The sequence below is a fragment of the Orcinus orca genome, chromosome 2 (genome assembly GCF_937001465.1).
Source record: "Orcinus orca chromosome 2, mOrcOrc1.1, whole genome shotgun sequence".
Classification (NCBI taxonomy): Eukaryota; Metazoa; Chordata; class Mammalia; order Artiodactyla; family Delphinidae; genus Orcinus; species Orcinus orca.
This window is the reverse complement of record NC_064560.1, coordinates 22200846-22221618: the sequence shown is the minus strand read 5'-3', so window position 1 is coordinate 22221618 and position 20773 is coordinate 22200846. Positions and strand designations below refer to the sequence as shown.

General features: G+C 36.7%; 1 long non-coding RNA gene across 2 annotated transcripts in view; it reads left to right on the top strand.

Moving 5' to 3' along the window:
• Nucleotides 1-1649: 1649 nt before the first annotated feature.
• Nucleotides 1650-20773, top strand: part of LOC125963445 (uncharacterized) — a 47908-nt gene continuing 28784 nt past the window's right edge. For both annotated transcript variants that reach the window (XR_007475443.1, XR_007475444.1), the window contains exons 1-5: nt 1650-1776; nt 3473-3541; nt 5764-5902; nt 9662-9720; nt 10234-10359. This is a non-coding gene — a long non-coding RNA (uncharacterized LOC125963445). The remainder of the gene's footprint in view (nt 1777-3472; nt 3542-5763; nt 5903-9661; nt 9721-10233; nt 10360-20773) is intronic.

Sequence of the window (20773 nt, the reverse complement as noted above, 5' to 3'; positions counted from 1 at the left end):
GATAGCAGAAGAAATTGATGAACTTTAAGAGTAATCAAAAGCAATTATTTAATCCAAAGAACAGAGGGAAACAATATTAAAGAAAAGTGAACATAATTGCAAAGACTAATGTGACAATGTCAAGCTTTCCAAAATATGTCATGGGAATTCCAGAATGAAAGGGAAAACTAAAATGGACAAAAAAATATTTGAAGGAAGAATGACTATAATGTTCTCAAATTTTATGGAAAACATTAATTGGCAGATCAAATATGCTCACAGAACTCCAAGGATAAATACAGAGAGAATCACACCTAGATACCTTGTAGTCAAACTGATAAATGACAAAGACAAAGAGAGAACCTGGAGAGAAATAAGATATTCTCATCAGAAACAATGGAAAACAAAAAGAGGTGAATGAAATATTCAAAGAGATTAAAGGAAAAATAATCTGTCAATCAAGAATCCTATATCCAGTGAAATTGTCCTTTTAAATGTAAGGTAAAGACATGCACAGATTCACTTATGTCATATTGAAAGATATTTTAGTTAATACGATTGCCATAGAGAGAATATAGAATTTAAAGTCAATAATAAATTCAAATTTAAGTTAAAGACAATCCTACTGTCAAGCTATCGGCAAGCAATTTTCTTCAGTGTTCTCTCTCTCTCCCTCTTTCTTTGTATGTGTGTCTGAAATTTAGACTAGAGGGTCCAAACTTTCAGCTATAAGATGAATAAGGTCTGAGGAGCCAATGTAAAACATGATGACTATGGTTAATAAAATAAAATATAGACTTGAGATTAAAATGCTGTCCTCCCAGAATGGTTGTGAAAATTTAATGTGGTAACATGTGAAAAAACAAAGTGGAACCCAGCAAGTAGCAAATGTTCAATGCATTTTACTAACTCTCCTTCCTCACTGATTTTTCAGACTATAGGTAATCATTTTCTTATGTCCTATAATAGATACCTACATATCCTTTATTTTACTACAGTTATTAATGATATGCACAAAGAAATAGGTATTTAGAATGGATCCTCTAAATATGAGAGTATTTTAGTCCATATTCAATCAAAGAACACCCCAAGGGTACTCCTTTATTATACATTTTCATCAACATAGAAATACCAGTACCAATCCCTCATGGAGAGTGCTATCATCAAGTTCCAGAATAGCTCTGAAAAAATAGAAATGTGAAAATGAAATGTGATAGAAACTTTATTAATCGCCTCACCATTATATTATTGATGTGATATATTTATCAGACTAAGGCAGATCTCCAGAGATTACAGTACTGTGTTTAAGAACAGTAAGAATCCATTGTGTACTTAAACGAATCTTTTAACTGTTTTCACAGATTTAGATTAAGTCGCATAGCCCTTTTGCCTGGTAACATGAGTAATACAATTAGGTACAAAATGCTCAGTGTACCAGTAAATGCTAGGGAGCCATGTGAACCTTCTCAATCCTGGAGAGTTTCATTTTCTTCAGGAGTTTGGACAAGCTCTTAGGACAAGCTCCTAAGACCTGCAGCTGAAAACTCCCTTTCTGGTTTTCGTTTCTATATGCATAGGGCCACTTCTCTTTGGCTCAGCTGATTTTACCACAACTATGGTGAAAAATTCCACACATGTCACCAGCCTCCTTCTGCTTTTCTTTCTCCTCAGCTGAGGAAGGTTGCCCAACCTTATTCAGGCAGGAAGTGTGAAAAGATTTAAGAAGCTTGGGTCACATGGTATACAATATGACCAGTGAAGCCCATGTTCATGGACCCACTCATGCATCCTCCAGTGGTAAGTTGTTCCTCTGGTCCTATGATATGTTTGTAGTATCCCATGCCTGTGGATCAGTCATTCCTTACATCTCTGGATAGTGAGACTGGCTAAGGCTCTGCTGGCAGGAAAGGCAAATGCATACGCAGAAGAGAGAGATAATCTATCATTGTGAGGATGAACCACTGGCTGATCCAGGATGCAAGGGACCCAATAGAATCGACTCCAAGTGACTGGTTGGTTTCCTCATGAAATAATGCTATGTTGAGGACGCAGTTTTGGTATCTCTTCCTGGCAGTTCAGAAGTTCAATGGCAGCAGTAGTTAGATCAGTCTTGGTGAGTGAGGATCCATGTTGATGGGCCCATGAATAGTCTCCATCTCTGCTGCTGTGGCCACTCCCTTCATGTGTCCAGAGCTCTGGTTCTAGGGCGATAAGTGATGAAGACTGACTAATATGAACCAGCCAAGCATTTCCTCTACTGTTTGTTCAGTGCTGCTCATGGTGGGTGCTTGTGGGTGTGCTGTTCTCATATGTCCACTTGCATGCCTCTACCTAAGCCTTCTTGATTCTGATCTTCTAGTCCATTTCCTATAGGCCCCTGATCAGCTAGCTAGTTCACCAGCCAGCGGCCAGGAATACATATATTCTAACCTCAGGCCACTTCTTCCACAAAATATCACAAACTTATTGGCTTAAACAGAAATTTATTTCTCACAGTTCTGTAGGCTTGAAGTCCAAGGTCAATGTTTCAGCAGGTTTGCTTTCTCCTGAGGCCTCTCTCCCTGAGTTGTAGATGGCCTCTTTCTCACTGTGTCTTCACATGGCCTTTTCTCTGTACATGCATATCCCTGGTACCTTTTTCCATTCTTACAAGGACACTAGTCCTATAAGATTAGGATTGTTTAACCTTAATTATCTCTTTAAATGCCCCATCTCCAAATACAGTCACACTGGGAGTTGGAGCTTCAACATGTGAAATTTTAGGGGATATAATTCAGCCCATAACAAGGAGATAGGTCTGGAGAGGCACCTGTGACCTTATAGGGAAAGACCTCTTCCTTATCAGTGCTCAGGGGGAGAGTGCTGCCTCCTACTATGGAAAGGTAGGTCACCTCTGCAAACATCAAAATCCCCAAGTACATCCACCCATGTGACCTCATTCCCCTTTTCAGGGTTTCAGGTTTTTCCAACCAGAACCTTGACTTTAACAAAACAGACCTACCTTGCTGAAGGTCTCTGAAAGGTTGTCCCTCTTTTTCTCTAATACTCTGTTTCTCCTCTATGTCTGCTCTTCACCTGAAGGGTATAAAGGCCTCTTTCTAAACTATTAAAAGCCCCCTTTGACTTTCACATTAGCTTCTATTTGTTCACAGCCTTTAGTTTCTCATTATTCCTCTGCAGCGCCGATATCATTTTGCAAAAACCTTGCAGTTTTGCAGTTTTTATGGGCATTGTTTCCCCCGTATCTTTCAAATGCCTGAATCGTCCAATCTGAGTCATTCCACCTTCTAGGGCATTTAGCTTGTTTTCCCATGTTATCACTCATGAAAGCTTTAACAATGAGTAATTTTCATCTTATTTCAAGGACTAATTATGCTCAATTATAACACCTGAGGCAATATTTTCCTTGCTACTTGGGCAGCGAGGGGACTAATTCTCAAGCACCAACTTACTGCCTTTTTGCTCACTCTTGGTATCACCTGTGTTAATTCAGGTCCTCCAAGCAGACACCAAGAAGAACATTCGATGCGCAGAGGATGTACTGGGAGAAACTCATATGAAGGTAAAGGGGAGGGGGCAGCAGGCAGAGAAGAGAGGGAGAAGGAGCGGCAAGAGTCTCACACCGCAGCACACCTTGAAACAAGCTGGGGTCAGGAACGCGACTGGAGGTCCCGAGCCAAAGCTGCCCTCTAAGGATGTCTCTCATCCCATAGGAAGGGGCCACCGCTAGTGCCTCCACCACGCTTAGTCACTGTCTCCGCGAAGCCTGCCCAGGGAAGAAAGCATGTCTCCACATAAATGATGGCAGATCCACAGGATGTCAACCATGTACTCCCAACTGATTCTCTTTTCTCTTGGAAATGCATTTCTATGCCATGCATTTCCATAGCTGCCATGACATACTGCTTACCAGAAATTCACCTGATACACCAACATAAAAAGATTTATAGAGTAAGAAAAATAAGATGGAGATAAAATTAGTAGGCAAAAAAAGTCATAAAGTCTTGTAGGCCACAAAATATGCTGTGATATTTTAAGAATCAAAACAAGAAAGGAAGTATCATCGGTTATATAATTTAGTTTGGTCAACAAATAAATATATGTAAGTTGTTCAGAGGAAATAAAACTATATCTAAAACTGAGATGTGAGATACAATCCAAAGATAAATTTTATTAGCTGTAACTAACATCTTCAAAAGACATGTGGAGTGACAAGCATAACTTGCCTGATATCATAAAGCTGGACTTTAGTAAAGTATACATGTAGCATATTTATAACAGTCTGATTTCAACAAGTGATAAAATGTAGAGGATCTGAAGAAATAAATTATCTAACAAGTGGTCTTCCATGAACATTACTGAAAAATATTGTATAGTGGCTGGAATAAAGTCTGTGCCGTCAATTAAGAGGATATATGCCTGACTTTACAAACAGCAAAGTAAGGGTCAAAAACATGCTTGAACCACTCATCTAAGCTTGGAGGTGTTGTTGAGGCAGTGTGGGCAAGCAGGGCCAACATTTTCTGAGATAGAAATTCTAGGTTCACACTAACAAATTGACAAGTGGACAATCAAAGCCTCTATGTTGTTGTTGTTTTTCTTTCCCTTAAGGCAAGGTTGCAATAACATTAACTTGAAAAATGTTAAAGTGCTACTAAATTCATAATTTGAATGATGCACTTAGAGAATATGTAACTTCCAATAGTGTACCGTCCGGGTTTAATCCTTTAAAACAAACAGGATACAAAAAGTCCTCCCAGGCAATTGAATGGATTGAGTTATTCTGCAGAGTTGTTAACTATAAGCTGAAGGACACTTACCAAAAATTATTTTGACCTTGGCATACTTCATTTTAAATAATTATTTCTAACAGTAACTATGTAGAAGTGCCAGTTATCTCTTATTTCTCTTAAAAATACCCCTAATTTCTCTTAAAGCACCCAACTGGATGCTTTTACTGTTTCTGTTTTCTAAGGGGACAGAGAAGGACTTCTTAGTTCATCCAAAAATGATATCAAATCACTAAGGTTCATAAAACTAAAGGAGGGCGGGAACATACCTCTCTTAATTCCAAATGGAAATATTATCCAGTAAATTGGGAAATCATCCCTTCTGACACCGATTCTCATCATATTATTAAGGTAATATTTAATTTTAGTATCAAAAGCCAGAAGGTTAATGTGATTTTACAATGGATTTTTCAAGTCATGGATTTTTTTCAATCATCATCATAGTAAAATTAATAATGAAAATCTACCATTTATTATGTATTAGGCACTGTGTTAACCACATCAAGGAATCTTTCTTTCTCAACAATTATATCAGATAAGTAACCTTGCACCCATTTTATAAAAGAAAAACCAGAAACATATCTTTATCAAGATATGTTCTGAGGGTAATAGCCTGAAAGTGGTAGGTCCAGGAGTAAGTTCTATCCAGGTCAAAATCCTGTGCTTTTTCTCTATTCCTATATCTGCCATTCTAAGACGTCATAAATATAAGGACATTTAGGGACAAATATATTATTTTGCTTAACAAAATCCCTACATGTTTCTAACTATATATTCTGGTTCATGTTGACTTCAGATTATTTTATGGAATTATTTAATTTCCCAAAGATAGCTCCATTTTGCAATAATTTTTTAATTGTGGCAACATTATTTTTTGCCATCCTTCATAAAATTACAATCCATTTTATGATTTCAGGCCAGAGGAATGCCCAAGCCATCCAATAAAATATTTCTGTTTGATAAATTATTATTTTATTTTTGATAAATTATATAGGTCATCATGATATGGATGTCCATCTCAATCAGTATCCGTTGTGGCCTGCTGCTCTCCGAAATAAGCTGACCTGTGTGAAATCTATCTTAACTAGCCACCCTCTGTCGAACTGCCAGTAGCAGATGTTTTCATCCTCTAGGTAAAAAAGCATTTTTTTCCTCCTGCAAATGAGTTTAAATTCAAAAGATGCCAAAACATGGCTCATCAGTCATACAGATAGTATTTAACTAGACCCTGTACCTTGACACACTTTCCTTCCTGCAACAGATGATTAAAGAGGTTAAAATGAGCACAGTGAGAAACACACTACCCCTTACAAGTTAGTACTATCTGTGTAAAATCTGTAACTTTTTTCTCATTCTCTTCACTGCTGAGAAGAATCTGGAGGATCACTGTTTGCTTTGTCTTGACAATTGCCTAAAAGCATCTATTTGTTATGTTAGCGAACTTTAATATGAGTAGAGTTTTTTGGTAATGTCTTTCATGTTGACATTTCTTTCATGATTGATACTTCTCTCCTGATTCATAATACTCCTACCTACTTAGAGCACTAAGCCTGATTATGTACATGTACACACTTGATAATCTGTTTGAATGTGCTCTGTGGTGTATCTGGTGATGACTAAGACTGTTCTTCCCTACAAAAGAAAAGGAACAAATCTCCAGGAGTTTACACTTTATTTTGGCTTATGCCCTACCTGCTAATAGTCAAGTGCAAGGAGGCAATATTTTGAAAGTTGGGGGGTTTCCAATATGTATAGTAAAAATGTTTCAAACTGTGCCCCACAAATCCCTAGAAATTCTCTGAATACCTCATTTGTAGGTATTTTATATGTTACCTCACATATAAACAATGTTTCATTTCATACAGCAGTGATAAGTTATACAAATATATAAATGTATATACAATTTTTAAAATATAAATACCATTCTACTTTTACAGATGAGGAAAGTAAAACTCCGAGAAATTAAGCAACTTGCTAAAGTCACATAGCTAGTAAGTTTTAGATCCAGGAATACAGCCCATGACTATTTTACTCTAAAGTTTCAAGATAAATAATCCTTAATAATCACTGTCTTCCAAATAATGTTTACATGCAGGGTTGTAGCAAAGATTAAAATTAAAAAGCCATAATAATTTTATTAAAAATAGAATAATAATGGTATTAGTTTTACTTAAATGTTTACCAGTGCCACTGTAAGCTACTTAATGATTTTGCATTTGGAGAGACGATGTATCTAGAAAAATAAAGTTTATAACATAAAATATATTACCTTCACAAAGCACAAAGTATCACCAGAGTTGAAAGGAGGAAGAGAACACGTTTGGATGGGGAAAAGTTATGCAGAAAAGTCACTTTTAAAGCTAGGCCTTGAAACGTAGGTGAGATTCCAAAGGGAGTGGATGCAGAGAGTAAAGAAATTTTCCAGAGGGCAAAGGAACTTAATGAATTATGATTTCCATAGGCTCATTTCAATAATTTATAGGATATTTCAATTCCCTTTGCCCACTAGCACGGTTCATCTAAATTAAGTGCTCTTTAACACTGTGACTTATTAAAAATCATAATAAAGAAAGAAATCCTGATTAATTATGTATGTGGAACAGATATAAATGACAACAACCCCCAAGGCAACATTTTCAGCCCTGGAGAAAAATATAAAGAACATATGCTTTATCTTTAGGATGGGTGTGGTATAATAAGTAAAACACTTCTAATGTGCTTATAGATCATAGTTACACATGCCCCCTGTTTTTCCACCTGAGCATTAGGGGAGGGGCTGGAAAATTAGGTTAGGTCTCAGGTTCTCATTAGAGGAGATGGATTTAGCACCAACCACAAACCCCCAGTTTAGGGCCAGGGTTCTGACATTCTATTCTTCTCCCAAAGCCCGTCTTCCTTGTCTACCAGTCTATCCTGTGTCCCTCTCCTCCAGCAGATCCGAAGCATGGGGTCAACATCAACTGGATTATTCCCTCTGAAGATTCAGAATCAACTACCTTATCTTACTTAAAGTGACATGTTTAAACGAGTTGATCGTGCTTTAAGCTGGACTAGTCCACTGAGCAATACAGTCCATGTGAGGGTTTTAAGCTGCAAATAAGGGGAACGGAGGATATTGAAAAGGCAAAGAGAAGACATTAAACATTTTTGTGCAGGGGGATTCCTAATTAGAAAGTTGAAATAGGAAAATTAACTACAGTCTGTCATCGTTAACACATACGTTTAGGAGGTGGTGGACTGCAAGGCAGGGTGAATGCCTCCAGGAAGGACCGCCAACAGGATTTAGCCACTCACGAGGGGACTAAAAGGAGTTGATGAAACACGTGTGACTTTCCCTTCCCTTTCACCGAGGAAGGCCCTCTACGCCCAGCTTCTCAGTCACTCCCACAGCTGCAACTTCATCCCTCTGCTACTCTGGGGCCTGTAACCCATCCCCCTGCAAACTCTTAGTTTTACACCAGTCTGGCCACCTGTATTTTTCCATTCCTATACCAGGTTACAACCATGGAGACTACCATCATGACAAATGAATGGTCTCAACCTGCAACTGGACCCCCCCCCCACCCCCGACAAGGACCATGTAGAAGAACTTGTTTTAATCTTATCAGCTCCCTCTCTCAGACCCAACAATGACTCATTCAAATGTCCACAACTCTCCCCTATACCATTTAGTCAGCATCTCTCAGAATACTTTTAGCCAAAGACCTCAAATTTACTTAACGGGGAAAACATCAGCCATCTGTCAAAGCTCCGTTTGGCTTCCTATACCCTAACTGCAAAATGAATTCTTATCACAATGGCCTCTTTCCTCTTAAAACTAAAAAATAAAACAACTCTCTTTCCTCTTTCCAAACCAATACTTGGAATAAGACTAGCCTTTGGCTAAGGGTGTGAGTAGATCCTTTCATATGGCCCCAGATGTGCAGACAGGAGTTTCCATTAAGAGAAATATGACTCAGTACAGGGGATCATTCTTCTCCTGGGCACCCAAGTGGACCAATTATAAAAGTTTCAAGGGCAGAGAGGAGGGGAGGAACTAACACTTCAGTGCATAATATAATTCTCCACTGGAAAGCAGTTGCCTTGTACATAGTAAAACATTGAGCAGTTTGAAGAAAGTATGTTTCTTCTGGTGGTGAGCATTACTATCTCTGAGAAAGCCTGTCTTAAATAAAGAAAGTTCTCTCTGTCTGTGTGTGTGTGAGAGTGAGAGACAGAGACAGACAGAGACAGAGAGAGACAGAGATAGAGACAGAGACAGGGATTGATTCACAGGCCTCACTAAATAATCGGAAGGAAAAAGAAAAATTTCTCTAACATGCACTGTGAGAAGGGGGCCATGAAAAGCTCATGCCCACGTACGATCGCTCTTGAGATTTGTACCGTCCACATCTCACAGCCCTCTCTTTTTCCAATGTCTGCTTTTTCTATAAATAATTCTTCAGAAATTATACCCACCCCATGACTAACATACACAAACCATTACTACTGATTGCATATCACAGACCAAGAGCCATGTTTTTCTCAGGATGATATTAATTTCTATGATTTGGGGGAGGGATTTGTTGAAAGGTGACTGCGTGGATGGGGAACCACATGGAAATGTTGGGGAAGAGGTATTCCTGAGAGGAAAGACAGATGGGAACTGTGTCAGGAACTGGGGTGTGCCCACCAGAGAACTGTCTGTAAAGACACTGCACTTCCAGTGTATTGCTTTGAACAATGGGGAAAGTCATGTTTATCACAGTCTTAAGGATTTTCTTCCTTATATTGTAATTCCTTCTAGTTAACCGCACCCTCCATTAAATGTCATACTTTTGTACAGCCTTATGTGGTGGTGGTATAAAGAAACACTGGGAATGCTGCTTACCCCACATTTCTCTCTCTTTTAGCCCCTCCATCACACTGAGTAGGCTGTACCTTGGAATTTCAGGTGGTGGAAAGCAGTAAGGTAAGCATGCTAAGAAAATATATATACATAATCTAAATAGCTTTATATCAATAAAAGAAATTGGATTTATAGTTTAAAACTTTCTGACAGGGGTACTCTGGGACCAGAGGTCTTCAAAATGAATTTAACCAAACTTGAAGAAATAATACCAGTTATACTCAAACTGTTCCATAAAATCAAAGAGGGCATGTCACCCAACACATTCAATGACATCAGAATTATTGTAATTTGAAAATCAGTCAAAATCATTAAAAAAGAAAAATACAAACCTATAACCCTCACACACAGACAAATTCTTAACAAAATTTTAGGAAACTGAATGCAAAAATAAGTAAACAGGATAATATATATTAAGTAAGTAGAGTTTACCCCAGGAATGGCAAGATTGGCTCAATATTATGAAAGTCAATCCATGTAACTTATCATGTAAGTAGACTAAAAGAGAAATGTGATCTGGTCATCTCAATAGATGCAGAAAAAGTATCTGACAAGATCTAACATCTTTTCTGATAGAGTTTGAAGAAATCCTCAGTGCACAAAGATCAGAGGGAATTTTTCAACCAATGAAAGGATCACAATGAAACCACCTTCAGCTAAAATTATACTTAATTTTAAAAGGCCATTAAGATGAGGAATAAGGTAAGGATGCTTGTTTTCACCATTTCTATTAAATGGAGGTTCTATTTTATTACTGGAGGTTTTAACTAGGGCAATAAGGCAATATAAATAAATATCCAGAGAGGAACTATGTTTATTCATAGATAATCGTTTCTATGGAAAATCGTACGGAATCCACAAAATAAATCTCCTACGTGCAAATATATATATATATGTATATACATCAGAATCTGTTGAAAACATGACTTTCTCAGTCACCATGACACATCAAGAGTCACTGGAGGGACTTCCCTGGTGGCGCAGTGGATAAGACTCCGCCTGCCAATGTAGGGAACACGGGTTCGATTCCTGGTCCAGGAAGACCCCACATGCCACAGAGCAACTAAACCCGTGTGCCACAACTACTGAGCCAGCATGCCGCAACTACTGAAGCCCACATGCCTAGAGCCTGTGCTCCACAACAAGAGAAGCCACTGCAGTGAGAAGCCCATGCACTGCAAGGAAGAGTAGCCCCCTCTCGCCACAACTAGAGAAAGCCCACACGCAACAACAAAGACCCAACACAGCAAAAAAAATAAAAATAAATCTTAAAAAAAAAAAGAGTCACTGGTAGGTCGCATATGGGATTTTCACTGTCTCAGCTCAAGATGGCACATGTATCATTTCTACCCACAGTCCATTGGCCACGACTAGTCTCATGGCCCTGCCTGGCAGCAAGTTGAGATGTTGAATGTGAGAAAAAGATGCAATGTTTAGTAAGCATCTGTCTACCTTATATTTCTTTGTGTCCAGACAATGTCTTGCTTCCTATTGAATCCCTAGTATTTAGCCAAATGCTGGCACTATTCAATGTTCCGTATGGTTTTTTTCATCAACTAATAAATGCAGAACTAATAAGAATCATTCCCCAGTTGAGCTCAATGGGAAAAGTTTCTGAAATGACTGTGATGTTATATTTGTATGTAATCGGAAAAAAAAAAAAATTGGGGGGATAAAGAGGATTGATTTTAAGGAAAATATGAGGAATCTTAGTTTTAAATCTGTAGAGCTGAGGCACTGGCAGGCTATCTAGGTAGAAATACTGTGTTATGTGTCAGGAGAAGATCAGGAATTGAGGTTAAGTCACCAAAAGAGGTGATAATTGCAACTGGGGTGGGTGTATACAACTGCCAAAGTTACAGAACTTACAAAAGCTGCTGGTTCAAATGTATTGTCAAGTGAAGCAGTTGCTTGTGCTTGCTATTGGTACTGAAATGTACTAACTATTCACAAATGAAATATAATTTGTCTTTATTAAAAACGATGAAGTGCCCTTGAGAATAGACTTTTTCAGATACACAATATTTATGAAAAAAATGATTTATCTTTAGCATTCCCTGATTAACGCCACTTGACTGGGATCACTCCCTCACTCAGCATTTCAAACACTTATTCTTTATACCAAAGCTAATTTGTGCTTGTTTGTATATTGCTTGGTAAAGTGTTTTAAAACCATGCCTGTATGTGTGCTATCTACCCAAAACTAATTTTCAGTTTCTAAGACTTTCTTTTCTTTTCTTTTTTCAGTTTTATTCCATTTTAAATCTTTTATCAGGGTTACTTAGGTGCCAGGTACTATTGTAGCACTTGACAAATTTGTCACTTAATTATTCTATTGAGGTTGCATATTTATTTTAAACAAGAATATCACAGAAATGGTATACTCTGCTCAGTGTATCTTATTAGGATATACATGATGTCGATATGTCTTATTAGTGGTGAAGTTAACCTTGATCATATCATTAAGGTATCTTTGGCTGAGTTTTTCCATTGAAAATATACTATTTTTTCCCCATTGTAAAACACGAATGATTTAAGACTATGTAAGTATCCTGTCTCTCCTGAAACTTTTGCTCACTAATTCTGATTCCATTAGTAGCTCTGACCTGAAATAGTTATTATTCTGGCATTCTAATGGTGATTTTCTGATTAGTTGGAATCTTTCATAAGGAAGAGCTGTGTCTTATCCCCCATTTATTTATTTCAGTATGGAATTATAGATATTTATTCTATTTATGGGTTTTAATCTATTACTCCTACTATTTTTGTGGCCCAAAATGCTCCAGTCTGGGGGCACTGGGAGCTCTTTCAGTTTGCCTCCTGTGCCCCTTTGACACATTCCCTGTTTCATTTTTGGGGTTTTTTTGTTGTTGTTGTTGTTTTAGGGTATTTTTTGTTTTGTTTTGTTTATGAGCATGTTCTTACTTTTTGTCATCACAGGATGCTCCAGGCTCATCTGCCAATTTTTTTCTGCCCCAGATCTGGAATATACCACTTCTTCAGGGTTTCTTTTACTGGCAAATGGGACTTAGAAACCAAGATCTGGCAGCATGATATGCTCATTGCTATTGAGGTGCCATTGCTTCTAGGCCTTCTTTATTTGCAAAGCTTAGGAAATGTTTCTGCATTTGCTAACTCATACACATCTCTTTATTTTTACATGCATGTATATATATATAACTCTATGCCTGTCTATCTACTATCTATCTACCTACTAAAAAATAATGTGTTAATTCTGATGCCTCCAATTCAAATCTAACATAAAGAGTTAATTCTAGCCTTTTTTCTTTTCTTATATTTTACTTCTTTCTCCAACAGCAAGGATTCTGGCTCTATTTTCTACAGTAAATTTACTTAGTTGCTGAATCTTAGTGCCCCCCGCAAAAGTTTTAGAATTGCTAACTCATAACTCTTGTGAGAAATTATTTCTGATTTGAATAGGGAATTGGTTTACAGTACTTTCTGCCTTTAGGCTTAAATTATTCAAAGTGTTTTCCAAAGTTACATAGGTTCTTTTTATTCTATGTTTACCTTTATTGTATTATTGTTGTTTATTTGTAGCACAGTTACTTCACTTGTTATAGTTTGTATTCTGTTTGGTGTTTTCCACATCCTGCTTGATCTTTTAAAAATTTACATACAGTTATATTCACTCTTTGTGGTATATGGTTCCACTGGTTTCAACAAATGCAGAGAATTGTGTATCCATTACCACAACTGTGATACAGAACAGTTCAACCAATCAAATAAACACTTCTGTGCCATCCCTTTTTAGTAAATGCCTCTCTCCCCTCCAACCCTTGGAAACTACTGATATATCCTACTGTTGTCCATCCCATAATTTTGCATACGGACTTTTGGATCTGGCTCCTCTCACTTAGCAACATACATTTAAGATTCATTATGTTTTCACATGAACCAATTGTTTGTTTTTATTATTCAGTAGGATTCTATTTTATGCATGTACTCCAGTTTGTTTATCCATTCACTAGTTGAAGATTATCTTGGTTGTTTCCAGTTTTTGGTGATTGTAAATAAAGCTGTAATAAACATTCATATACAGGTATTTCGTATGAGCACAAGTTTTCTTTTCTCTTGGGAAAATGTTTAGGAGCAGGAGGGCTTAGTCTTATGGTAAATGTATGTTTACCTTTTCAAGAAATTGTCAAAATGTTTTTCACAACGGCTGTACCATTTTTCATTTTCCCTAGAAAAGTATGAGAATCCCAGTTGCTCTGGACCAGTTTACTTTGCAGAGTTTAGTGTAATTTAGAAAGTTTAATGGTATTTATTGTAATCAACTCAATTTTTGAATATTTGATTAGAGTCTAAAAAATGAGGAGAGGTGCTGCAAATTTGACACCTATCTACTGTTCAATATGATAAAATCATACGGCAAGTTTTTTTGAGGATAATAAATTATGCCCTTAGTAGTCTGCTAAAGATAATTCAGGATCAAAAACAAATTGATTTCATAGGATAGACTATGTCTCTAATTCCACACTTTAATGTGGTAAAAACACCTTTGGAGACCATGGATGAAATATGATCAAGTAAGGTATCACTAGAGTTGGTTTATTAAAAGTTTTTTTTTCTTCTTTAGAAAAAAGGCACAAACAGCATTTTAATAATTGGAAAAAGAAATTTCAACAGATGTTTTTAAAGAACAATTCTCTTGATTTTTTTTTTAAGAACCCAAACCTATAATTTTATTTTTCGAAAGACAGCATAAATTGTTTTTTAAAAATCTTTAAAATTTTATTTTTAAATTAACATGCATTAATTGAACTCTTTTTGTTTGTTTGTTTGTTTATACTGCAGGTTCTTATTAGTCGTCAGTTTTATACATATCAGTGTATACATGTCAATCCCAATTGCCTAATTCAGCAAACCACCAGCCCCACCACACTGCAGTTTTCCACCCTTGGTGTCCATACTTTCTGACTTACTTCACTCTGTATGACAGTCTCTAGATCCATCCACATCTCAACAAATGACTCAATTTCATTCCTTTTTATGGCTGTGTAATATTCCACTGTATATATGTACCACAACTTCTTTATCCATTTGTCTGTCGATGGGCATTTAGGTTGCTTCCATGACCTGACTACTGTAAATAGTGCTGCAATGAATATGGGGTGCATGTGTATTTTTGAATTATGGTTTTCTCTGGGTATATGCCCAGTAGTGAGATTGCTGGATCATATGGTAATTCTATTTTTAGTTTTTAAAGGAACCTCCATACTGTTCTCCATAGTGGCTGTATCAATTTACATTCCCACCAACAGTGCAAGAGGGTTCGCTTTTCTCCATACCCTCTCCAGCATTTGTTGTTTGTAGATTTTCTAATGATGCCTATTCTAACTGGTGTGAGGTGATACCTCATTGTAGTTTTGATTTGCATTTCTCTAATAATTAGTGATGTTGAGCAGCTTTTCATGTGCTTCTTGGCCATCTGTATGTCTTCTATGGAGAAATGTCTATTTAGGTCTTCTGCCCATTTTTGGATTGGGTTCTTTGTTTTTTTAATATTGAGCTGCATGAGCTGTTTATATATTTTGGAGATTAATCCTTTGTCCGTTGATTCGTTTGCAAATATTTTCTCCCATTCTGAGGATTGTGTTTTCATCTTGTTTATGGTTTCCTTTTCTGTGCAAAAGCTTTGAAGTTTCATTAGGTCCCATTTGTTTACTTTTGTTTTTATTTCCATTACTCTAGGAGGTGGATCAAAAAAGATCTTGCTGTGATTATGTCAGAGTGTTCTTCCTATGTTTTCCTCTAAGAGTTTTATAGTGTCCGGTCTTACATTTAGGTCTGGAATCCATTTTGAGTTTATTTTTGTGTATGGTGTTAGGGAGTGTTCTAATTTCATTCTTTTACATGTAGCTGTCCAGTTTTCCCAGCACCACTTATTGAAGAGACTGTCTTTTCTCCATTGTATATCCTTGCCTCCTTTGTCATAGATTAGTTGACCATAGGTGCATGGGTTTATCTCTGGGCTTTCTATCTTGTTCCATTGATCTATGTTTCTGTTTTTCTGCCAGTACCATATTGTCTTGATTACTGTAGCTTTGTAGTATAGTCTGAAGTCAGGGAGTCTGACTCCTCCAGCTCCGTTTTTTCCCCTCAAGACTGCTTTGCCTATTTGGGGTCTTTTGTGTTTCTGTACAAATTTTAAGATGATTTGTTCCAGTTCCATAAAAAATGCCATTGGTAATTTGATAGGGATGGCATTGAATCTGTAGGTTTCTTTGGGAAGTATAGTCATTTTCACAATATTGATTTTTCAAATCCAAGAACATGGTATATCTCTCCATCTGTTGCTATCATCTTTAATTTCTTTCATCAGTGTCTTATAGTTTTCTGCATACAGGTCTTTTGTTTCCCTAGGTAGGTTTATTCCTAGGTATTTTATTCTTTTTGTTGCAATGGTATATGGGAATGTTTCCATAATTTCTCTTTCAGATTTTTCATCATTAGTGTATAGGAATGCAAGAGATTTCTGTGCATTAATTTTATATCCTCCTACTTTACCAAATTCATTGATGAGCTCTAGTAGTTTTCTGGTGGCATCATCAGGATTCTCTATGTATAGTATCATGTCATCTGCAAACAGTGACAGTTTTACTTCTTCTTTTGCAATTTGTATTCCTTTTATTTCTTTTTCTTCTCTGATTGCCATGGCTAGGACTTCCAAAACTATGTTGAATAATAGTGGTGAGAGTGGACATCCTTGTCTCGTTCCTGATCTTAGAAGAAATGCTTTCAGTTTTTCACCATTGAGAATGATGTTTGCTGTGGGTTTGTCGTATATGGCCTTTATTATGTGGAGGTAGGTTCCCTCTATGCCCACTTTCTGGAGAGTTTTTATCATAAATGGTGTTGAATTTTGTCAAAAGCTTTCTCTGCATCTCTTGAGATGATCATATGGTTTTTCTTCTGCAATTTGTTAATATGGTGTATCACATTGATTGATTTGTGTATATTGAAGAATCCTTGCATCCCTGGGATAAATCCCATTTGATCGTAGTGTATGATACTTTAATGTGTTGTTGGATTCTGTTTGCCAGTATTTTGTTGAGGATTTTTGCATCTATATTCATCGGTGATATTGGTCTGTAATTTTCTTTCTTTGTAGTATCTTTGTCTGGTTTTCGTATCAGGGAGATGGTGGCCTCATAGAATGAGTTTGGGAGTGTTACTTCTTCTGCAATTTTTTGGAAGAGTTTGAGAAGGATGCATGTTAGCTCTTCTCTAAATGTTTCATAGAATTCACCTGTAAAGCCATCTGGTCCTGGACTTCTGTTTGTTGGAAGATTTTTAATCATAATTTCAATTTCATTACTTCTGATTGGTCTGTTCATATTTTCTGTTTCTTCCTGGTTCAGTCTTGGAAGGTTATACCTTTCTAAGAATTTGTCCATTTCTTCCAGGTTGTCCATTTTATTGGCATAGAGTTGCTTGTAGTAGTCCCTTAGGATGCTTTGTATTTCTGCGGTGTCTGTTGTAACTTCTCCTTTTTCATTTCTAATTTTATTGATTTGAGTCCTCTCCGTCTTTTTCTTGTTGAGCCTGGCTAATGGTTTATCAATTTTGTTTATCTTCTCAAAGAACCAGCTTTTAGTTTTATTGATCTTTGCTATTGTTTTCTTTGTTTCTATTTCATTTATTTCTGCTCTAATCTTTATGATTTCTTTCCTTCTGCTAACTTTGGGTTTTGTTTTTTCTTCTTTCTCTAGTTCCTTTAGGTGTAAGGTTAGATTGTTTACTTGAGATTTTTCTTGTTTCTTGAGGTAGGCTTGTATAGTTATATACTTCCCTCTTAGAACTGCTTTTGCTGCATCCCATAGGTTTTGGATTGTCGTGATTTCATTGTCATTTGTCTCTAGGTATTTTTTGATTTCCTCTTAGATTTCCTCAGTGATCTCTTGGTTATTTAGTAACGTATTGTTTAGCCTCCATGTGTTTGTGGTTTTTACATTTTTTTCCCTGTAATTCACTTCTAATCTCATAGCATTGTGGTCAGAAAAGATGCTTGATATGATTTTAATTTTCTTAAATTTACTAAGGCTTGGTTTGTGACCCAAGATGTGATCTATCCTGGAGAATGTTCCGTGCGCACTTGAGAAGAAAGTGTAATCTGCTGTTTTGGGATGGAATGTCCTATAAATATCAATTAAATCTATCTGGTCTATTGTGTCATTTAAAGCTTGTGTTTCCTTATTTATTTTCATTTTGGATGATCTGTCCATTGGTGTAAGTGAGGTGTTAAAGTCCCCCACTATTATTGTGTTACTGTCGATTTCCTCTTTTATAGCTATTAGCAGTTGCCCTATGTATTGAGGTGCTCCTATGTTGGGTGCATATATATTTATAATTGTTATATCTTCTTCTTGGATTGATCCCTTGATCATTATGTAGTGTCCTTTCTTGTCTCTTATAATATTCTTTATTTTAAAGTCTAGTTTATCTGATATGAGTATAGCTACTCCAGGTTTCTTTTGATTTCCATTTGCATGGAATATCTTTTTCCATCCCCTCACTTTCATTCTCTATGTGTCCCTAGGTCTGAAGTGGGTCTCTTGTAGACAGCATATATATGGGTCTTGTGTTTGTATCCATTCAGCAAGCCTGTGTCTTTTGGTTGGAGCATTTAATCCATTGACGTTTAAGGTTAATTATCGATATGTATGTTCCTATGACCATTTTCTTAATTGTTTTGGCTTTGTTTTTGTAGATCCTTTTCTTCTCTTGTGTTTCCCACTTAGAGAAGTTCCTTTAGCATTTGTTGTAGTGCTGGTTTGCTGGTGCTGAATTCTCTTAGCTTTTGCTTGTCTGTAAAGCTTTTGATTTCTCCATTGAATCTGAATGAGAGCCTTGCTGGGTAGAGTAATCTTGGTTTAGGTTCTTCCCTTTCATCTCTTTAAGTATATCATGCCACTCCCTTCTGGCTTATAGAGTTTCTGCTGAGAAATCAGCTGTTAACCTTATGGGAGTTCCCTTGTATTTATTTTTCATTTTTCCCTTGCTGCTTTCAATAATTTCTCTTTGTCTTTAATTTTTGCCAATTTGGGATGACCTAAATCATGATGGTTGGGGCTTCAGTTTTGTGAAAGCTATAATTATGTCTTCACAGCAGCATTTTTTCTCATCTTGGCTCCAAGGTCCCGCCATAGAGACCAGCACCGTGCCTGATTTTTCTGTTATACCTTCCAGTTGTCTTTTCCTTTCTTGTAGCCTCCACAAATCCTAGGAACATAGAACAATCTATGCTTGTTACCTTAACAGCTTACATTTATAAAATTAGTCTGAGAAAATATCTGAACTGGACTTGCTAACAGTCTCTAAGTTCTTTATGTGGTATGTTATTTTTAAATATTGTATTCTTTCTTATTTTCTGAGCCCTGGGTACTTTGGTTCACAGGACATGCAGTCAGATCTAGTTACTCAGGTCAACTTAGTTTATGTGATCATTTTCTCAATTCCTTATCTACTACAATTATGCACCCCAGTACCTCTGTTCTAGTTAAAATAGTACTTTTTATGTTTTTGATCATGGCAAACTGCTTACTAAATATTCAATGAACTCTTTGTTTTCTTTGTTTCTTTCTTTCTTTTTTGGTCTTGGTTGGGAGGGGTTCTTTCTCTTTTTTTGGTCTTGGTCTTTTCTTTTTTTTTTTTTTTGGTTTTGGTCTTTAATTCAAAACCTATAATACACAGCTATAATGAGAGTGATGAGAATAAGGAGTAAGGCTCTCTGGGTGTATATAAATGCTTACAGATACATAGAGGTGTCACAGGTCATAACCTCAGCCCTTACCTGGGTAGTGTCTACAACAGGAAAAATAATGTAATAGACATCCTAATTAATAAGGTTTTACTAAGTGCTCTATTTTGAGGATAATTTATTTCATAAGCACAGTCTTCATTAATGTTTTTATGGCCCACGATTAAATGAAATGTGAAAACTTAAACCCACATGCCTTGTGTAATATGTAAGAAACAATTTCCATGCAGTCACCCTGATCACACTCAATACCTAATCGGGGGGTGGCATCTGTATAGAGACAGGGGCTGCTGGGAAGTCAGCTAGCTGAGAAGTACTCTCTTCATGCACTGCTAAAACAGACCCTGGTAAATTAATAATTTTGTTGAAACAATTTGCTGACCCAAATATTTAATATTTGCACAGGAGGAAGCAGAGTATCAAAGAGGTTAATTGATACCCAAAGCTACGCACTTAAAAAGAGGTAGAACTGAAACTGGAATTAAGAGCTTTAAGACACTGAGCATGCCTGGCTATCCAAGCCGACTTGGGCTCAACTATGCAGCCACAGGCACTATTGCTTGTGATGACAAATTTCCCCCTTTTGTCTTAATCAGAAAGCTTCCCAGCTGCATTCTGGCTGCTAAGTGAGTCACTCAGTGAATATCTGAGGTTTAATGCTTTAACATGGAGCACAGTGTTTTTAAAAGTCATTCCTGAAATAATGACTGCTGTATGCCAGTACAGTCAAGTTACGTGAGCATCTGAAAATCTAAACTCTGCTTAATTAGCCTGTGTTTCCCTAGTGTACAAGGAATGAGAAAGTTCTATTGTCTCTGAGTGAGTCGGCACTTTGAACAGTAGCAGTTGTTGGAATGAGAACATTAAGAATGAGGCACTCTTGGACTCGAAGACAGATGAGCCCATCAGAACTCTGACTCTTCTATTCATAAATGAGAGAAATTGAAAAAGCTCATGTTGTTTATGTATATGTCTCCAGTAATATACAAATTAATTATTTTAGAAATTTTATCTCTATGGTTTTCCTCAAAAACCTATTCCATAAACATGTGCTGATTTCTTAGAATAGGACTTGAGATGCTACTCAGTGGTTTCAGAAAAGTATAGCTTCCTTTGCTTTGTTTGAGATGGAACAAAAGCAACATGGAGTTATGACGATTAGAACTGCTCCTTCTGCCACGAATAACTATTAGGGTTAGTTTTTTTTTTTTTAGTTGGTAAAATTGATGAGATTTAGGGACCATATTAGGGAAGGAATGATTGCAAGGCATTAAAGTTAAGTGGAGAAACAGGGTTCTGAAATAATTCAATCTGAAATGAAGAGTCCTG